Source organism: Pteropus vampyrus, unplaced genomic scaffold, assembly GCF_000151845.1.
Source record: "Pteropus vampyrus isolate Shadow unplaced genomic scaffold, Pvam_2.0 Scaffold266, whole genome shotgun sequence".
Classification (NCBI taxonomy): Eukaryota; Metazoa; Chordata; class Mammalia; order Chiroptera; family Pteropodidae; genus Pteropus; species Pteropus vampyrus.
In genome coordinates, this window is record NW_011889047.1 from 32117 (window position 1) to 44084 (window position 11968).

Here is an 11968-nt window from a genome sequence, read left to right on the forward strand (position 1 = left end):
CGCGTTCTGCTGACTCCACGTCCTCAGCGGGTGAGTGGCTTGGAGCACAGCCCTCTCCCAGCCTGGCCTCCTGCCAGCTCCGTGGCTCCCGGCAGCTCCCAGCCCTCCCTTGCCTCAGTTCCCTGATCCACGGAATGGGAAGGGTGACATTCCCTAGCTCAAAGCCTTACGGGAATGGGTCAGGAGCCTGGCACGGTGCCGGCACGTAGGTACCCGAGAAATGCTGCCGCTCGCTATTCTGATTTTCTCTTCAGTCCCTAGAGTCACAGGACACCCGCGGGCGCGGGGCCCGTGTGGTCGGAAGTGTGAGCGTCTGGTGGCAGCATTAGCGGAAGCTGGCGCAGCAGGTTCTGTGTCACCTTTAAGCTTCTATGCGACACTGAGTTCTCAGGAACAGGAGGGACTCGGAGAGGGCGTGGTGCCCGTTGTCTGCAGAGCTCGGCGAAGGCCTCCGTCCTGCGCTCTGACCTGGGACGTCCCCTTCCCAGACACCGAGCCTGGCAACGACTTTAAGGGATTGGAGCCCAGAGCAAAGGGCTCTCCCGGCAGCTCGGGGACATGGGCCTGCGGTGTCCGGAGCGGAATCTCGCTGGATGTTCGTCCCTTCGGGCAGGACAGCGAATGAGGTTTGAGAAGCCACCTCGCAGGGACCTGATAACCCTGCACCCCCAGACGGACCCTGCACCCCCAGACGGACCCTGCACATCTGCAGGCTGCAGTCACATGTCACGGCTCTCTAAAGGGGGCTCCTTATAGCTTGGGCCTTCGTATGTTGCTGCTGCAAGGCTGCGAATTTTCTGATTTTTGTTACACTCCAAGAAGATGACAAAAACACACTTATGTGTGTTCTTGCTGGCTGAATTGCACAAGTGATGTCTCATTCGACCGAAATCTGAGATTCGGTAGATGCCTTGCCCAGTGGGACAAAACGGCACCTTATTCATTCCTGTGAGCTCCAGTCACCAATCAGGCGTGCGCACGGGCCTGGGCTTTCTCCTCAGCGGGACGGGCTTACACCTCACTCATTTCCAGGCGGAATGGGGAGTCACGGAGCTGAGGACCCTTGATGCTGAGCGTTGGCCCAATGTCGGCGACTGAGAAATGCAAATGGAGTCCTACAAAAAACGACCGGCTGGGCAGGCCCCCACGGTGGAGGAAGTGGACCCTCCAGGATGCGAACTCTCAGGGGGATGGGGATCTGGTGACCCCCACATTTTTCTGGGTTCAGACCCATCCAAGAGAAAGTTGCTTGTACTTTTGAACTTCCAGTAAGAAAACCTTTGCTAAAAAGCCCTGTCTATTTTTTAGTTTGTTTCCTAAGACTCAGAAACATGGCTTTGGGGTCTTGACCGTTTTCCGCCCCCACAGGCCCCACTTCCTCATTTCTCTGCGTATTTTCCCTTTAAAATAAATCCACGTGGTCTCAGGTCTCTGCCGGAGCAAAGTCTCATGGTTTTATTGGGGGAGGCAGAGACCCCCCGCTTCCCTGGCTGGACGCTCGGAGTGAGGAGTCCTCTGTAGCAGCTCTCAGCATGGATTTTCACCTCGAAGGAAGCAAATATTTCCTAAAACGCAGAGGCTTTAGAATCGCCTAGATCGGAAATGTTCTTCTCAAAAATCTCCTGTGCTGCTTTGCACAGGGAGGGAGACCGAAGCCTCTTTCCAGACATTGTGACGGACAATCCGCCCTCGTTACCAGATTGCAGTGGATTCCGCTTGGAGGCGGTTGGCGGGGGCCGAAGGAGTCTGTGACCCCGTGAGGAGGCGTGGGGCGCTGGCGTTCTCGGCAGGCGGGCTCCACACGGGTGGCAGGGCCGCTTGCACGCTTGGCCCAGGCTCTTGGTGCGTGAGAAACAGCGCTTGCTCAGGGCTGGGCGGTGACGCTGACATTAGCTGCTCGAGGCGGGAGTCTGTGGATGCCATGGGCTGTCATTTTGATCGATGCGTCTGTGTTTCCGTGGGCTTCTCCGGGCCCAGTGTCTCAGGGAGCTGCCCGTGAGTCTGGCTCGGAGTGTGACCGAAGAAGGTGACGTTTCAGACCCTGAGCTGTGGGCAGGACCGCCCCTCGCGATCACTGTCGACTATTGACTGGTGACCACTGCTTCCCACCGGATGGACTGATACCTCACCCGGGCGGACGTCCACGATGCTCGTGTCGGAGGTGGTCGACTCGGGAAGGACAGGGCCCCACGGCGGCGAGGCGGTTGACATTCGTGGCCTTCGTGGCCCAGGCCACGGCCCAATGCTGGAGGCCTGTGGGGCTCCGAGGTCACAGCTATTTGCTCAGGGTGGCGGGGTCGGGGGCAGCCAGAGACAGCTGTTATGAATGGTCAAGGGCAGACCCTCGCTGGGTGCCCAAGGACTGTCTTGGGAGATATGGACACAAGCCAGCCCGGAGAGAGGAACTGCTTGTGGAGAGAGGCTGCTTGCAACATCGGGACAAAGCCTTACAAACAGGACACAACCTCGCTTCCTCGGGGAGTGGCACGTGCAGGGCATGGGCTTGATGTGGACCAAGTAAGGCAGAGTGCGGAATGATCTAGAACAATTCCAGGGCCTGTCGGCTGGCGCTGGCTGCACTGGTTCCCAAGATGCGTCCCCTCCACCCCGCTCTTTGTCCCCAAGGCTCTTCACAGGAACAGCCCGAGCCCAGTTCATGGCCAAGGTCTTGGGGGCGTCTAAGCCCCACCCACATCATAGCCCATGATCAGGACACAGAAACGGACCGCTGGCCTGTGAGCCTCCTTGGCGGGTCCTGGCCTTTACCACTCTGCACGTTTGCCCTTTAAAACACGTTAATGCGGTCCCTATATCCAATATCAGCGGCAACAAGCAAAAGAATTGTAGTTTTAAGCTAGAATTCAGGGAGATAGAGAAGTTGCTCGTAAACTGTAACATTCCGGACTGAAGGGTTCTGTTCAGCTCTCTTCCCCGGGACCTGATTTCTGCCCCCTGGACCCATCAGACGGTAGGTGCAGGGCATTGCACGCCCCTGGCATGGGGCGCAGCACGTGGGGGTCATAGCATGTGGGGGGTCATGCGTGGGGGGGACCATGGGTCCTTCTCTTTCCCTGGTCACGCGATCAGCCTTCTTTTCTGTTTCCAGCGCTTAGTCTAGTGCTGGACACATGGTGGACGCTCAGTAATTGTCCACTTCCGTGCTACGAGTCACAACCTTCCCAAAACAGACACATGTCTATTTGTGAACTCTTCATGAGTTCACTATTTATCCCACTTTGCTCCTGGGCAGATATTCTCCACGTACCCTAAATACCGACCATTCACGGCGCTGTGTTGAATTTCATGCAGGAGGCAAGGGAGCCCGATGTCGGGACCTTGGCTAAGTTGTTTCACTTATGTCGATTTCAATGACTTTATCTGAAAAACGGATGTGAGCGTGAGGAAGAGAAAAACAGGTCCACGCGGCGGGCGTTGCCTCCTGGTGTCCCCAGCTCTCCCGGTGCTCTCTCCTGCCCCCGGGACTGTCACGGCAGCAGACCCGACCGGGCCACCGGAGCGGCGCGTGCTCCGAAGGCCAGGAGTCTTCGGCGTGATAGGCGTGTGCCCCAGGGCACACACGCGGCGTGTGTGGGAGTCTAATTCCCTGAAGCCACAGCTTGGGCAGGCCCAAGGCCACGCTGCCTGGGGGCCCCCGTCTTCAGAGTTTTTCTAGATTTTGCTCATTTCTCCTCTTGACCCAGACTGTGACAGGAGTTCTGGGGGCGGCTCCCCTCCGGAAAGGGTCTGTCACCGGGTCACTTCCAGCTGGCTCCTCGGTCCCTCTGGCTAGAGGAATCCCAGCATCGGGGCAGGTTCTTCGTGCCCCACGTGTCCCCGCATGTCACGCTTCTGGTGTGAGACCCAGAGGAGGCGAGTTGGGCTTTCACATAAGAGGCAATGTCAAGTGTCTCGGGTCCTTGTATTGTGCACGGTGGGGGATGACAGGGCCACATGTGGGGAGATGCGGAACTCAGGTCCGTTAAACATCTTTATTAATGACTGGGAAGGGGGTGTAAACAGGACATTAATTAAATGCCTGAATGCTAAATTGGGAGGTGTTTCAAAAGACAGACTAATCACTTTATCATTACTCTGAGCACAGAACTGTGCAACTCAGGTATCTCCTGTTGATTCGGCGTGGATGCTGTCTTGGTTGACAGCACTATTTGTTCAATTCATAGCTGGCACTTGGGTTGACTTTCTTCACTTCTATATCCTTAAGCCGGGCACCTTTCTGTTTCCGTTAGTTTCAGGATGATGACTCATCCTGTTTGGATGGTGAGGACCCAACTAGAGAGAAGATAGTTTGAAACAGCGAGGGGCATAAGCAGAACCTGGGACACGCAACGGTACTGGAGGCCAGGACCTCAGCGGTCTGGGACGGGCCTTCTGTCCTGGGCTTGGGTAAACTTCTTCTGCTCCCTTGGACTCACCTATTCTGGCAGGTGTCTCGTGGGTCTCCCTCTTGGGAAGAGGATGGCGAGCGCCTAGCCCACCCTTTATACCTACGGTGTAGATTCGGGGCCAGGAAACCTGAATTTTAATCCTTGTTCTGCATTTTTCTGGGCTTTGATGGAGTCATTTACCCTCAGAGACTTAATTTATCTGCGGAAAGAGGGGCGGTGCGTATGTCCATGAGGTCACATTGTGAGAATTAAATGGCGTGATCTCAAAAGAATTCTGCGGAAGGTAAAACCATCCAAAGCTGGTATGACATTGGATTGATTCTCAAAGAATGAGATGTCCTCTCCATGTGTGTATAAAGCACTCCAGATGATTATCAGCAGAGCGGCCAAGAACATTTGGAAATGTGGATTGAAAATCCAATCTGGAAAAATGCTAGCAAATACTTGGGGACAGTAGAAAATTGGCAGCATTTTGAGTTGGCAAACTTAATCGAACTATTTTTCAAATGCTTGGGTTCAACAAACCGTGATGAGTTTGCCAAGCACCTTTTCTTATAAATTCTGGACCCTTTGTTTATTTCAGCTAAAACATGATCCATAAGCTTCTGATTCATTTACACTTAATTTGCTAAAAGGCTATTTGTTAGCAGCAATCAGATGTTTCAGGAAGTGCTGGGCCCCTGCGAAGACGCTTTCCAGATTCCTTCAGAAACTTCTGGAGCCTGGTACGTGAAGACTATCCGGTGTGCTTCAACATTATTCAGTCAAAATCCTTATTAAAAAAAATTCTTGATTTTATATATACATATTGAATTCTTGAAAAAATATATATATATTCAGGGTGGAATTTTTTACTTGATTCCTACAAAACATCTTCCTCCCTCTTTGCAGTTCTGACAGAAAGAGTAGAAAGAGAAGATGTGGGCTGGTCACAGCTCGGACTGGGAACGTCATTACTCTGATAATGGAAAACCTGGGAATGCAGCTCAGACCTGGGCCCGTCGGGGCTCCTGCTGGCCGGCATTTCCCATCCGAGGACTTGCATTTCCCATCTCAAGTTCTCAAGCAGAACTCGAGAGAGCACTGGCCTGCACGGCCTCTGACCCTGCACGCGCACCCCTGAACAGGGGGTGGAGGGTGCTGGGGGGCCCATTTTGACCCGTCATTTCTCCTCTGTCCTTCCCGTGAATGGCTAGCCACGTGGCTCTGTGTCTGAGTCCCAGACGAAAGGCTCTGGGGACATTTCCGGGCCCAGCCCGCTCGAATCTCAGGAGGCTGATTTCCTCACCCAGATTTCTGCTCTGGGTGGTCTCGGGGTTATGTACAAGGTGGAATGGGGGGACCAGAGACACAACAGATGAGCCAGGTCCCCAGATGCTCAGGGGCCCACGCCGAGTGCGGCATGCGTGTTGTGCCTGCTCTGGGGTCGGTGGCAGAGCAGTGTCCCCTGGACACGGTCCGGCAAGGGGAGAGGCTTCTCCTTGTCGCTGTGACTGAGAAACGCTTTCCACAACAGGACAGGGCGGTGCCAATTTCCAGACAGCAATCCAACCCAGTGAAATCATACGGACACCTTTCCACAGGCCACGTGGAACAGACACACCGAGCACACCAACGCGCAGTGTGCACACAGTCACGTCCGCACGAGTCGGCGGGACACGGCCAGGCCTGCGATGGAGAGTTCTGTCTCCTGCCACCTGCGTTCGGCCGCTTCACTTTAAATCTGCTTTGCAAGACGGCTTTTCCCCTCAACTGTGGCACGCATCGAGCGCCCAGTCAGTGGCTCCTTCTAGGTGACTGCGCCCTAGCTCCGACCGTGTGGCCGTCCTGAGCGAGCAGTCACGGGCATGCCCAAGTGTCCGAACCGGTGTTTGTACCGCCAAACTGTAGACTCGCGCATCCCCCAGCCTCCCCTCCTCCCTGCCTCCCCCGGATGGGGACGAGGAGGAGGCAGACCGCTCTGTGTCCCTTTTTACCTCTGAATATCTGTGCCTGGAGCACATCTGACGCCTGTCCCAGCCTCTGCGTCATCGGGGCCGCGATCCCAAATGCATCACACACGTGCCCGCCTGTCTGCTCTCCCTGTCCCATTTCCCAGAGGCGGGAAGGGCCCTTGGGCCCCAAACCAGAAAACCAGGAAAGGAGGGGACCAGCAAGAAGCATTAACTTCCTCATAAGCGCAAGTTACCACCTGTGTCCTGAGCAAGGCGCCGAGTGGGACCACCTGTCTGTCCTTGCCTGTGTCCCGCCATCGGTCCTGGCTCGGTCGGACCAGGATTCTGGGCCCGAAAGGGGGGGGCTACTCTTTCGGTTCCTCTGGGTCTGTCCCAGGAGTCCGTTGGGCCTGTGCTCCAGGTACCTCTTGACGACTTGGGCTTCTCGTAGCTGGCCGGGAGGCCACCAGTCAGCAGATGGCACTTAAGACTGGACATGTGGCCTCTGTGGACTTGAAGCTTTCTCAGGAGCATGGGGGCTTCCTCCCACACGGCCAGCTACCTGTGACTCGAGCGGGGTGGCAAGCGTCGTTCCGCTAGACCACATAGTCCTTCGAATTCACGTCTTCACCTTTGCTGAGGTCAATAAACATGGCGTAACAGAACCCCTGAACCACGTTTAAGCATCATTTGGGGGCCCTGGTGCCTTCGCCCCGTCGTGCAGACATCAGCACTGTCCCTCTCCAGGGTTTTTCTTCCTCCCAAACGAAACCTCTGTCGCCGTCAGGCCCTGAGCCCCCTCCCTCGCCCCTCAGGCCCCGGCAAGCACCCTCTCCTCTCATACAGTGCATTCTCTAAACCTGCATTTTAATCCTAAACCCTACAATTTAATCCTGTCTGAAATCACACGGGCACCGTCACAGTGTTCCCAGCCAACATGGGGTCACCTCATCTTGCCTGTGATGATTGGTGGCACCGTGTGTTAGAGGTGCCGTCGTGACTTGCTCACCCAGTGTCCCCCCGTACAGGGGACTTGGGTCCCCACAGACCCTGTACTGAGGGAAACCTGGGCAGTGGGTCCAGCGTCTCGTGACCCTGCGTCCTCAGCCTGGAGGTGACCGGGCAGAGGTGACCTCCTGCTCCGAGGTGGGCCGTGGCCCAGCCAGCAGTGGCCTTTGCAGAACCAAGTGGGGACCCCGAGCTCTTCTCTCAGGAATGCGGAATCCAAACCAAGTGTCTGAGTCAGCGGCTGAGAACCTGAGGTGAGGGGCACTGTGTGAGCACCCGGGCTTTTGTGACAAAGCGCCACGCACTGGGTAGCTTCAATACCAGACACGTCTTTCCTCATAAGTCTGGAGGCTCGAAGTCTGAGATGAAGGTGTCAGAGGGCTGGTTCCTCCCGAGGCCGCTCTCGCTGGCTGGCAGATGTGTCTTCACCTGGTCTGCCTTCCATGCTTGTCTGTGTCCTAATCTCCTCTGATAAAGACCCAGTCACACTGGATTAGCACCTGGCCCAAGGACCACATTGGACTTAATTATCTCTTTAAAGACCTTGTCTCCTAAGTCACTTTCTGAGGTCCGGGGGGCGGTTAGGACTTCGACTAAGAAGAGATGCGTTTTGGGAAGACGCATTCAGCGCGTGCTAGAGCCTCTGCCCTGGCGTGCCATCAGGGACGCTGCCCACTCTGAGGACACCAGCTGGGTGACAGGAGAGGGCAGACTCGGAAAGAGAACAGAGATGCCGTGCGAGAGACCCGCAGGCCTCGGGGGAGCCTGGGCAGGGGGACATCTGTGCCGAGTTTTCAGGGACCAGGTCCGGAATGTCTCCACTCCCTTGGAGGGACCGAGAGTGTCCTGTCTGTGGCACCGGAGGCCCCTGACAGGTATAGCCATAGCGGAAGCCGTAGCCGAGACAGATGGGACAAGCACCCAGGGGTGGCCCTTGGGGTGCTCCGGTTGGCGGCTGTGTGGAGCGGCTCGGCGTGCCTACGGTGGGCGGGAGGCTGGCCGGCAGCCCTGTGTCTCCCAGACACCGCAGCTTTAATTTGCGTTTGCTCTGCTTTGGGATCATGGTGATTAGTGCTGTTTGCTGAAGGCTCCAAAATAATTCCCCTTCTAACCATTTTATTTTTTCTCTGAAATTTAGTCCGTCGGCCAAACAGCGCGGTCCTCACCCCGTGTTTGTCAAGAAGGTTGGGGAGAATGTCATCCAGCCTGGAGGGGAGCTCTGAGTGGCTGGCGGGAGCTCGGTGGGCATCTTCCGACAGCCAGAACAAGCAGAGGCTGTGCTCACACGCGCCTGGCTGCCAGCCCCACCCCCCAGGGGCCACGATCAGGCTCCGCACGGGGGCCCAAGCCCCGCGCCTCTGCCCACCTCCCCCCGCCCGCCGCCCGCCGCCTGCCCCGCCGGCAGGGCCCACTCTCCAAGTTTCAGCTTCCGTTAGCTTTTCAAAAACCAAAGTAGCCAGTGAAAGAGAAATACACTCCTTATTTATAAAGAAATTAAGTTTGGTGTTGCTTTAAAGAACACATAGTATTCTGATACCAGAGCAAGAAAGCAGCGAGAGACGTATCTCTAGGCGGCTCTCTGATTCGTAACGTATTCACAGGGGTCGTTTTCTGTGCAATGTTGCACGCTTAGCACATTTGTTTTGTTTCCTAAAGATAATTCAAAGGCAAATGTCAGCCTGGCCCTGTCCACTTCTCAATGGACAGAGCAGGCTTTCACAAGTTTTCACCAACCATGGTCTAGGTAGGATGTAAATCAGGGTGTCAGATCTCGACCAGGCTGGACGCGAGATTCACCTGGAGGTCGAGTGACTGCAAACTGACCAGTGGGTGGGCTACGCGAGGCAGGGTTTCCCCCCAACGCGTCTAATTTTGAAACAGGAGCTTTGCTCGTGGGACTCCAGGACCTGGAGCTTACGCTTTGGGAGGTGTCCCCTTATTTTTTGGCTACAAAACAAATGTCTCTTTGCTGGCGCGGGCTCGTGGGGGTCTGGGCCCCGTGGGGTGCAGGGCAGCCTGGGGAACGAGCTCCGCCTGTCGCTTGAGAAGCCATCACGAGGACGAGCTATCGGGACTCACGTGGAGATCTACGCGCACAGCTCCGAGTGGCCGTCGGCAGCATGGGGACACTTGCTAGGGTGGCTCCGTCTCCTGGCAAGCTCTCCCGAGGCAAGGATGTGGTCTTTCACATTACGCGTGGGCCCGAAGGTGGTGGAGGGGTAGAGGCCATAGGCAAGTGACACCTCGCTCTGTGGACTCAGGCTTTCAGTCTCAAGGAAAAGTAAACGACGATGCAAAGAGCCCGGCCGGAATCCCAGCTCTGCCGCCCCGTCGGGGTGTGGCCGTGGGCGGCTTGGCGGGACCTCCCGTCCCTGGACCCCTCTGAGAACCCACTGAGGAAATGGGCTTGCAGAGCGTCTTCAGAGCGTCTTCTGACACAGGAATTGCGCGGGTGGGGCTCTCCTGTGGAGCCACGTGATGTTTACGTAGAGTTTCAGGCCCACCTGGAGGACGCCCAGGGCTGCCTGGGGCTCTCTGGGCGTGGGGACCCCTAAGGCACCCTGGAAACTTTCTTTCTAAGGCAAAAAAGGGAGGAATAGTAGAATTGCCCGGAGAGTGGCTAACGGGGGAACGGAGGAAGGGGGGCCGGCTATCGCCTTCTTCCACGCCTGACCCCCACTCTCCGCCCCTGCCGCGCGCCAGAGCAGGACAGGCCCCCACAAAGGGGAGACAGCCACGACCGCCTCCTGGGAGCTCCGTGGGGTGCGGGAGGGGGAGGGCAGACCCGGCAGCTCCTCAGGGCCCCACTCCAAGGGCCAAAGCACTGACTGCTGACGGGGTGTGACCCCCATCACATCGTGCACCGACGCGGGCCCCCACACCTTGAACAACATTGCGATGAGCTCGTTTAATTGCCTTAAAAAGATCCTGCCGTTTGTCTCAAAACAAACCGGAGGGTGGGCTGCCTGAGATCGCAGGGCAGCATCGGTTTCTAACTCTGCACGAGGTTCATTTAGAGTCTCCACCCCCCGTCGTGTCTTTAACGCTCCCATTGTCACAGAGCTCCCCGACAGCCGCCAAGGGTGGCCTCTGTTCCACTGGCCCTGACGTCTCTTATCTGAGGATGCTCATTCCCCCAGCGGCTCCTGCTCCGTTCCTGCTGCCCCGGATTCGGGAGGCGGGGCTCCCCCTCCGTCAAAGACGACGTCAGTCCCATACGCGTCCCACGCGTGTCCCGCGTGGCAGAACGTCCCGTGCTCAGGCCTGTCCCTCACCCGCCTCGCCCACGTCCCTGTGCTTTCTGTTGCATCGAGACCCCTCGCGGCGTCATCATGGACTGTCCGCATCCCCGCTGGCCCGCCTGGCCTGGCCTCCACTTGAGTCACCAGCGCTGGGTGTTATTTGAGCCTGATTTTGGGGGAGATAAATACAGGACAGAAAGTAGAAGCTCGACTTCTCCTGAGCAGGAGTTTGCCACCTTCACATCTGTCCTTTTGGGGCTGGAGGTAGGTCACTTAGCAGAGAGCACCCAGGTGAGGGGACAGGCACGCGGAGGGACTGATGCCAAGCCAGTGCCTCTTGCCTGCCTTGCACCCGGCCAGCACTTGGCGCCCCCACATTTTCCTAAGAAGCTGTGGTTGGTTTCCTTTGAGAGCAGGTCCTTTCCTTAATTGTCATCTGAGGCTTCTCCCCGCTTCGTGTCTATGTCACACACCAAGACATTTCAAGGAGCAGGGTGCTCATTTTCACTGCCGCGGGCTCCGAGCATCTCACGCATGGCCCTCCCTGCGCCCCACGCTGCTCCGCCGTGATTGCCGTCGACTCCCGCGCCCCACCCAGGCCAGGGCTGCAAGGCCTGGCAAGGAAAACAGTGAGTTTGTTAGGGCACAACCCGTCGCTGGCAGCAAGATGACAACCCCATATCTGAAGTAGTTACGTGTCCCAATATTGTGTCATTGTCTGCACATAAAGGTGAGGTGAGGACACCAGCCGACATCCGCGTGGTGGGCCCGCAGCACAACCTGGCGACTGTTCTTGGGACCCTGGGAGGAAGGGTTGTCTCTCCTCGAGTTCCCATTACTGTAAATCAAAACTAAAGTTCACTGCGTCTTTCTTCTGCTGGTGACATTTTCCGCTTCACACACTGTCAACCTCTTTTAACGTGTCGCTACTCGGCTGTGGTCGCCTCCTTGAGAAACTGCAAGCCCCCAACAGCCCCAGGGAGGTGGGTTTCTTCCAGCACAGGTGAGGGCGAGGCCAGGCGGAGCATCTACTGTGTGCAAAGGCCAGGTGGCCGCAGAGAGCAGCGCGTGTGGGAACGGAGAGCTGCCCGGGACGGTTAGAGGAGACAGAGGGAAAGGCGCTGGGCTGCAAATGAAGAGCAGGGACTGGGGGGTTAGCAGGACGCAGAGCACAGAGGGTCCGCAGCTGCTGCTGGGTTGGGAAGGGCTGTGGGAAGATGGCAGGTAAAGGCCAGAAGGAGACAAGGTGGAGCCGGAGAGAAATCACCCACAGTCAAGGATGGTTAATAAGAGGAGGAAGCAACAGCTGAGAGGCAGGCGGAGAGGGAAGGAGGCCGCACTGCCGCTTCCAGGGCAGAGGATGGGCGTCCCCCGGGGC